The sequence below is a fragment of the Grampus griseus genome (assembly GCF_964374135.1).
Source record: "Grampus griseus genome assembly, chromosome: 20".
NCBI classification, from domain to species: Eukaryota; Metazoa; Chordata; class Mammalia; order Artiodactyla; family Delphinidae; genus Grampus; species Grampus griseus.
Genome location: NC_139014.1, coordinates 58,203,786 through 58,212,416, shown reverse-complemented (window position 1 = coordinate 58,212,416; position 8,631 = coordinate 58,203,786). Strand labels below are relative to the sequence as shown.

General features: G+C 38.8%; 1 pseudogene across 1 annotated transcript; it reads right to left on the bottom strand.

The window, feature by feature from the left end:
• Positions 1–1,713: 1,713 nt before the first annotated feature.
• On the bottom strand, positions 1,714–2,108 carry LOC309838015 (small ribosomal subunit protein uS8-like; annotated as a pseudogene). The gene has a single exon. The product of its transcript is annotated as a small ribosomal subunit protein uS8-like (transcript).
• Between the last annotated feature and the right edge of the window lie 6,523 nt (positions 2,109–8,631).

Genomic DNA, 8,631 nt, shown 5'->3' with positions numbered 1-8,631 from the left:
AAAAAAGCTGTAATTTTTATCTGAGCTCAAAATATTTTTTTAACGTCTCTATTGGAGTATAATTAATTTACGATGGTGTGTTAGTTTCTGCCAAAATATTTTTATTGTGTCCAACTGCTCACGGGCCATCTTGATATATCATAGGTACCTAAGAAGTATCCAGCTGAACTCTATGCTTTTCTTCCTCTCTTCCAGGTTTAAGGAGACCAAAGAGGTGTAAAAATTAATTTCAGGGCAGAAGACCTGAATAGACATTTTTCCAAAGACGACATAGAGATGGCTAATAGGCACATGAAAAGATTCTCAACATCACTAATCATTATAGAAATGTAAATAAAAACCACAATGAGATATCACCTTACACCTGTCATAATAGCTGTCATCAAGAAATCTACTACAAATAACAAATGCTGACAAGGAGAAAAGGGAACCCTCATGCATTGTTGGTGGGGATGTAAATTGGTGCAGCCATTGTGTAAAACAGTATGGCAGTTTCTCAAAAAACTAAAAATAGAGCTACTGTATGACCCAGCAATTCCACTCTTGGGTATATATCCAAAGAAGACAAAAACACTAATTCAAAAAGATACATGCATCCCAGTGTTCATAGCAGCATTATTTACAACAGCCAAGATGTGAAACAACCTAAGTGTCCATCAGTAGATGAATGGATAAAGAAGATGTGGTATATGTATACATAATGGAATACTACTCAGCCATAAAAAAGAATGAAATTCTGCCATTTACACCAACATGGATGGACCTAGAGGGTGTTATGATTAGTGAAATAAGTTAGAGAAAGACAGATACTCTGTTATCACTTATATGTAGAATCTAAGAAATAAAACAAACGAATGTATATCACAAAACAAAAACAGATACAGTAAGTCCCCTACATACAGATGAGTTCCGTTCCGAGAGCACGTTCTTAAGTCCAATTTGTTTGTAAGTCCAGCAAAGTTAGCCTAGGTACCCAACAAACACAATCAGCTATATAATACTGTACTGTAATAGGTTTATAATACTTTTCACACAAATAATACAGAATAAAACAAACACAAAAGATAAAGAAAAAAAACTTAACCTTACAATACAGTACCTTGAAAAGTACAGTAGTACAGTATAACAGCTGGCATACAGGGGCTGTCATCAAGTGAACAGGCAAGAAGAGCTACTGACTGGAGGAGGGAGAGGAGGTGGGAGATCGTAGAGCTGAAGGTTCGTCAGCAACAGGAGACGGAGGGCAAGCTGCAATTTCACTCATGCCTGACACTGATGGAACATATGTTGGCATCTTTGAAAGTTCACAACTTGAAGGTTCGTATGCAGGGCACTTACTGTATAGAGAACAAACTAGTGGTTACTAGTGGGGAGAGGGAGGGTGGAGGGGCAAGATAGGGGTATGGGATTAAGATGTCCAAACTACTATGTATGAAATAAATAAGCAACAAGGATATATTGTACAGCACAGAGAAATATAGGCATTATTTTGTAATATATTTAAATGGAGTATAATCTATAAAAATTAAATTTCTATATTGAACACATGAAACTAATAAAATATTGTAAATAAACTATACTTCAATTTTAAAAGAATTTAAAAAAATAATCTGCTTTCATTATTTCATTAGGAAAACATACATTTGTGTCTTACATTTTTTTTCCTCTGAGGCATTTTATTTGCACATATGCATTACATCCCTAGAAAAAGAATCAAAGGATTTTCCCTCCTGTGTGTTTTCGTCTTGCTTCTTATGGTCCGTCATGCCAGCTGAGGTTGTCAGTACAATGAAACCAAACTGACAGGACAGGAGCAGCTTATACTGCCATTTTTCTAGATCTTTGAGTCGCACATCAAATCTGGGGCTGATCACACCACACTTATTTAGCCTGCCTGTGAGGTTCACAGCAATCTTCCCATCCCTGTGATCATCGGTGATTTCAGATTCGCCAAAGTAACCACGCTTCATTGTCACAGTTAGAAACCTGACGATGACTTTGGAGCACAGCCTAATAAGAACCTGGCATCTGCCTCTCTTTTCGGCATTGTTGATACTGTTGAGAGCATCAGCCAGGACATTTATGTGCACCATTATGGCAGCATGGAAAGATGGCGAAAGGAGCTGTGTCTTACATTTGTAATAGCAAGTAAACATCTACCAGGCAATAGCTCAGAAAAGCTTCATGAAAAAGTTAAGTTTGAAAAGATGCAACATATCATGGTTGATGAAGCTAAGAATTTCCACACTGACAACAGAGACTACTATGAGGAAAACAATCACTAAAAGGACAAAGAATTGCCCAGGAATATTTTTTTGGTTTTCTTGGACTACTTTCTGTAAATTTGCACCACTTGGATTACAGGGGCCTCCCCACTTCTTAACCTAGCATTCAGGAAGAGAATACACCAGAGTGGTTTGCAATGAGATCCAAAAGCCAAGCACCTGCAAAGAGCAGTGCAGGACGTCAGAGGAAATTCTCCACCTAACATCCCTCCTGACTTTCTGGGGGTTTCCTGGACTCAGGGTGTGGATGGCACTTTAGAGATTAGAGCAAATTGTATTTGGAACATGAGGAGACCCATGTGGCAGAGCTATGCCAGTTCTTTTTTAAAAAGGATCACTCCCTGCAAGGGGTTTGTGTTTTAATAAGCACAGCAGATGAAGCTCCTTAAAGAAATGAGGAAGCAAAGGGTGTAGTCCAGAGCAACAAGGCAGCTGAGGGGCTGGATGAGCACATCAGGTTGGACAGTGTCGTCTGGTTTTCGAACTTGGGAAGGAAGGTCACGTTTGAGATCACTCCAAGCATGGCTGAGACAACTATTGTACAGAATCTTATGCTCTCTCCAGCATGTGTTTCCAGTATGGAAACACAGCTGTATATTCTGAAGGATAACTGATTGGAAGGCCCCCTGACTAAGAAGAAAGTCTGCCTGTGTATGAAACTAGCTGTTCTAGGTGCTGGGAATCCCGTGGCAGATGTGAACTGGAATCTGTGAATAAAGGAGTACAAAGAATGGCAAAGCACGAAAAGTGATAATATGGTTGTAAAATGGGCTGTCCTTTTTTAAAAGCCTCGCTTTACTCTCCTCCCTCCTGCTAATTTTCAGTCATTGTCCCTATGGGTTAAATCAACCAGAATTTAGCTGGCAAGGGAGCCTATTAATGTCATCCAGTCAGCCTCCCAGGGTCCAGAACAGGATGGAGAATGGATCCCAGAGGGACAAATGGAAGATGTTCACAACACATCTTGTTATTGGGGCTTGTTAGAGGCTTTCTTCAGAACTCTGTCTTCTACAGAACCTTCCATTCCCATTGGGTCTGCTGGGTCGTCATGTTAAAATGGCTGGGCATTCTCACTTTGGACCTGCTACAGAGTACTGTCCTCTGGCAGCCTTACTGGTTGCCAGAAAGTAGATTAGAGCTGCATGTCTGAAATTCAGAGAAACCAACCAAACATGGAGCTTCCCTCTTTGTAGTGGGCAGTGAACAGTGCTGTAATTCACTTCTTGGTTTTTACCCAAAGAGGTTCAAAACTTATGTCCACAGAAAGACCTACACACAGATGTTTATATGGAAGCTTTATTCATAACTGCCAAATCTTGGAAGCAACCAAGATGTCCTTCCACACCAGTGCCCTTCCCTTAGTGGAAGAGATTTGGTGCGATTGTAGAGTTAATCAGCATTTAACTCAACAACCCTACCGGTCAGGCCCTTGGCATGGTGCTCAGCCATATCTACCCTGAAAATTATATGGGATGAGTGACCGCTCCAAGGCTTTTTTGTTTTCCGTGGATCTCCTCAGTGGGATAGTTTTGCTCTCAATCTCAATTTTTCATTGTCTATCCTTCCTAGAGCTATCAGAAAAAGGCAATTTACTCTACAGTCTTTGTAATTACTGTTGTTGCCATAGAAACTAAAAGCCATAGTCACCCCAATGCCTTGCCCTCCAACTTTACTTCATCCTATGCCACTCCTGATGATGATGCCACCGTGTGCGTGTGTGTGTGTGTGTGTGTGTGTGTGTGTGTAAACTATTAACAGGTAGCCTGAAAGGATACCCACCGAAGTCATGATGGTTTTTGCTGCTGGAGAGAAGGGAGAGAAATTGGGTGGGGAAGAGAAGAAAGAGGAGTTCAGATTTTGCTAAGGTATGTTATTTCTTTTATTTAAACAAAAGCTTAAAGCAAATATGAAAAAATCTTAACACATAAATCCTAGATGGCAAAGAGTCATTGTGTGTGTGTATATATATATATATATATATATATATATATATATATATATATATATATATATATATATATATATGTTTTTACTTTCTGTGATTTTCAAATTTTACTCCTCCCCATTCCTCATGCATCATTATTCATTTTGATCATGAGGGACTTATCCCAGGATACAGGATGATAGAAAACTAAGAAAGTAATTCATAAAACTGTTACATCAACACGTAAAGACATACATACATGACAAAATCATATCAGTAAATGCCCCAAATTATTACATTACACAAAATGCAAAAGTCATAAAAAGCAAAAGCTGTCTTTTTCACATCTGTGTTCCCCTGACACTCATTTGCCCTTCCCTGGAGCCAAATGCTACTGCAATTTTTTTAAGGATACTTCCAAAGATATTTAATGCATTTGCAAGCACATCCTTATATCAATTCTACAAGCAAAAGATAGACTTTTTTCTGCATGTTGCTTTGTTCGCCATACAATATACCTTAAAGATGGTCCCACATCCTATACTACAAAGCTACAGTAATCAAGACAGTATGGTACTGGCACAAAAACAGAAATATAGATCAATGGAACAGGATACAAAGCCCAGAGATAAACCCATGCACATATGGTCACCTTATCTTTGATAAAGGAGGCAAGAATATACAGTGGAGAAAAGACAGCCTCTTCAATAAGTGATGCTGGGAAAACTGGACAGGTACATGTCAAAGTATGAAATTAGAACACTCCCTAACATCATACACAAAAATAAACTCAAAATGGATTAAAGACCTAAATGTAAGGCCAGTCACTATCAAACTCTTAGAGGAAAACATAGGCAGAACACTCTATGACATAAATCACAGCAAGATCCTTTTTGACTTACCTCCTAGAGAAATGGAAATAAAAACAAAAATAAACAAATGGGACCTAATGAAACTTAAAAGCTTTTGCACAGCAAAGGAAATCATAAGACAAAAAGACAACCCTCAGAATGGGAGAAAATATTTGCAAATGAAGCAACTGACAAAGGATTAATCTCCAAAATTTACAAGCAGCTCATGCAGCTCAATAACAAAAAAAAAACAAGCCAATCCAAAAAGAGGCAGAAGATCTAAACAGACATTTCTCCAAAGAAGATATACAGATTGCCAACAAACACATGAAAGAATGATCGACATCATTAATCATTAGAGAAATGCAAATCAAAACTACAATGAGGTATCATCTCACACCGGTCAGAATGGCTATTATCAAAAAATCTACAAACAATAAATGCTGGAGAGGATGTGGAGAAAAGGGAACCATCCTGCACTGTTGGTGGAAATGTAAATTGATACAGCCACTATGGAGAACAGTATGGAGGTTCCTTAAAAAACTAAAAATAGAGCTACCATATGACCCAGCAATCCCACTACTGGGCATATACCCTGAGAAAACCATAATTCAAAAAGACACATGCACACCAATGTTCATTGCATCTCTATTTACAATAGCCAGGACACGGAAGCAACCTAAGTGTCCATCAACAGATGAATGGATAAAGAAGATGTGGCACATATATACAATGGAATATTACTCAGCCATAAAAAAAACCGAAATTGAGTTATTTGTAGTGAGGTGGATGGGCCTAGAGTCTGTCATACAGAGTGAAGTAAGTCAGAAAGAGAAGAACAAATACCATATGCTAACACATATATATGGAATCTAAGAAAAAAAAAAAAAGGTCATGAAGAACCTAAGGGCAAGACAGGAATAAAGACACAGACCTACTAGAGCATGGACTTGAGGATATGGGGAGGGGGAAGGGTAAGCTGTGACAAAGTGAGAGAGTGGCATGGACATATATACACTACTAAACGTAAAATAGATAGCTAGTGGGAAGCAGCCGCATAGCACAGGGAGATCAGCTCCGTGCTTTGTGACCACCTAGATGGGTGGGAGGGAGGGAGACGCAAGAGTGAAGAGATATGGGAACATATGTATATGTATAACTGATTCACTTTGTTATAAAGCAGAAACTAACACACCATTGTAAAGCAATTATACTCCAATAAAGATGTTAAAAAATTAAATAAATAAAGATGGTCCCACATCAATATGCATAGAGAGCTCTATTCTTTTATGGCTTCATAGTATTACAATATGTTGATATGTCATTAAGTTATTCAACCCTTTTGGGTGGATATTTACTATTTTGTAGTCTTCTGCTATTAGATATAAAGTGAAATTCAGTTACCTGCACAGAAGTCATTTCAAACATGTTTAACCATATATGTAGAATAAATTCCTAAAAGAGGAATTGCTAGGTAAAGGGATATGTGCATTTAAAATTTCGATAGCTACTGCCAGATTGTTGTTGATAGAAATTGTACTACTTTATGACAATATACAAAAGTGCTTTTTCCCTACCAAATGGTAAAACAATTAAGTTTGAACTTAATGATTCTGTCAATCTAATAAGTGAAAAAGAGTGATATCTTGTTGTAGTTTTTAACTGATGATTCTATATCATAACCAAAGTTTCCATAAATTTAGGAACTATGTTAAATTCCTTTTCTGTGTTCTTCTGCCTGTTCACATCTTTGGCCATTTTCCTTTGGGGATGTTATTTTTTTTTCTCTTAGATTTGTAGAAACTTTTTTTTACAATTAGGAGTTAACTATTGTCTTTGGGACTTCCCTGGTGGCACAGTGGTTAAAAATCTGCCTGCCAATGCGGGGGACACAGGTTCGAGCCCTGGTCCGGGAAGATCCCACATGCCGCGGAGCAACTAAGCCTGTGCGCTACAACTGCTGAGCTTGCACTCTAGAGCCTGTGAGCCACAACTGCTGAGCCCATGTGCCACAACTACTGAAGCCCATGCGCCTAGAGCCCGTGCTTCACAATGAGAAGCCACCTCAATGAGAAGCCCGCGCACCACAACGAAGAGTAGCCCCAGCTCGCCACAACTAGAGAAAGCCCACATGCAGCAACAAAGACCCAATGCAGCCAAAAATAAATAATAAATTTATATTAAAAAGGAGTTAACTATTCTCTTCGATTTTTGTTGCAAATATATTCAAAGTGTGTTGTTCATTTCTTGATCCTTTTATAGTGTTTTTGCTATAAAGATACATATGTTTTTAAAAAAATCATTATTTTCTTTCCTGGTTTCTGATTGAGGGCCATATTTAGGCCTTCCGTATGCTGGGATTATAAAAAAATAAATGTCCTACTTTTTCTCCATGTACTTCCATGATTCAATAGTTTTACGTTTAAGTATTGCATCCATTTGGAATTTATTTTGGTGTCAACTGTGATGTATGGTCCAAGCTTAATTTTTTTCAGATAGGTACTCAAGTCATTCAACATCATTTATTGAATAATCCATCTTTTTTCCAAGTAATATGAATGCCACCTTTAATATATGTAATATTCCCAGACATATTTGAATTTAGTTTTGGACATTCTAGTCCAACCCATTGACCTGCCACACAGCAGAACCATGTTGTTTTAATTATTGTAGCTTTACAATATGTTTTAATACTTGGCCATGCTAATTACCCTCAGCTTTTTCCTTTTTAGATTTTTCCTAGATAATCTTGCTTTTGATTTTTCAATGAAGTTTAAAAAAACTTTGATGCTTTGGAAAAAGTTGTGTCAGTATTTTTATTGGGATGACATTGAATTTATAGATTAACTTAGTGAAAATGGATACATTTATGATTTTGAGTTTTCTTATCCAAAACACTCTACTCTTGGGCTTCCCTGGTGGTGCAGTGGTTAAGAATCCACATGCCAATGCAGGGGACACATGTTCAAGCCCTAGTCTGGGAAGATCCCACATGCCACTGAGCAACTAAGCCCGGGCACCACAACTACTGAGCCTGTGCTCTAAAGCCCATGAGCCACAACAACTGAAGCCTGCGTGCCTAGAGCCTGTGTTCTGCAACAAGAGAAGCCACCGCAATGAGAAGCCTGCGCACCACAATGAAGAGTAGCCCCCACTCGCTGCAACGAGAGAAGCCTGCGCACAGCAACAAAGACCCAACACAGTCAAAAATAAATAAAATAAAATAATTTAATTTAAAACAAACAGTCTACTCTTTATCTGTACAAGTTCTCTTTTGGCTTCTTCAGTTTTTTTGTTTTTTGTTTTTTTGGCGCACTGGGTCTTCGTTGCTGCGCGGGGGCTTTCTCTAGTTGTGGCAAGTGGGGGCTACTCTTTGTTGTGGTGCATGGGCTTCTCATTGCGGTGGCTTCTCTTGTTTCGGAGCACAGGCTCTAGGTGCGTGGGCTTCAGTAGTTGCAGCACATGGGCTCAGTAGTTGCAGCACACAGGCTCTAGAGCACGCAGGCTTCAGTAGTTGCAGCGCATGGGCTCAGCAGTTGCGGTGCACAAGCTCTAGGGCGTGCAGGCTTCA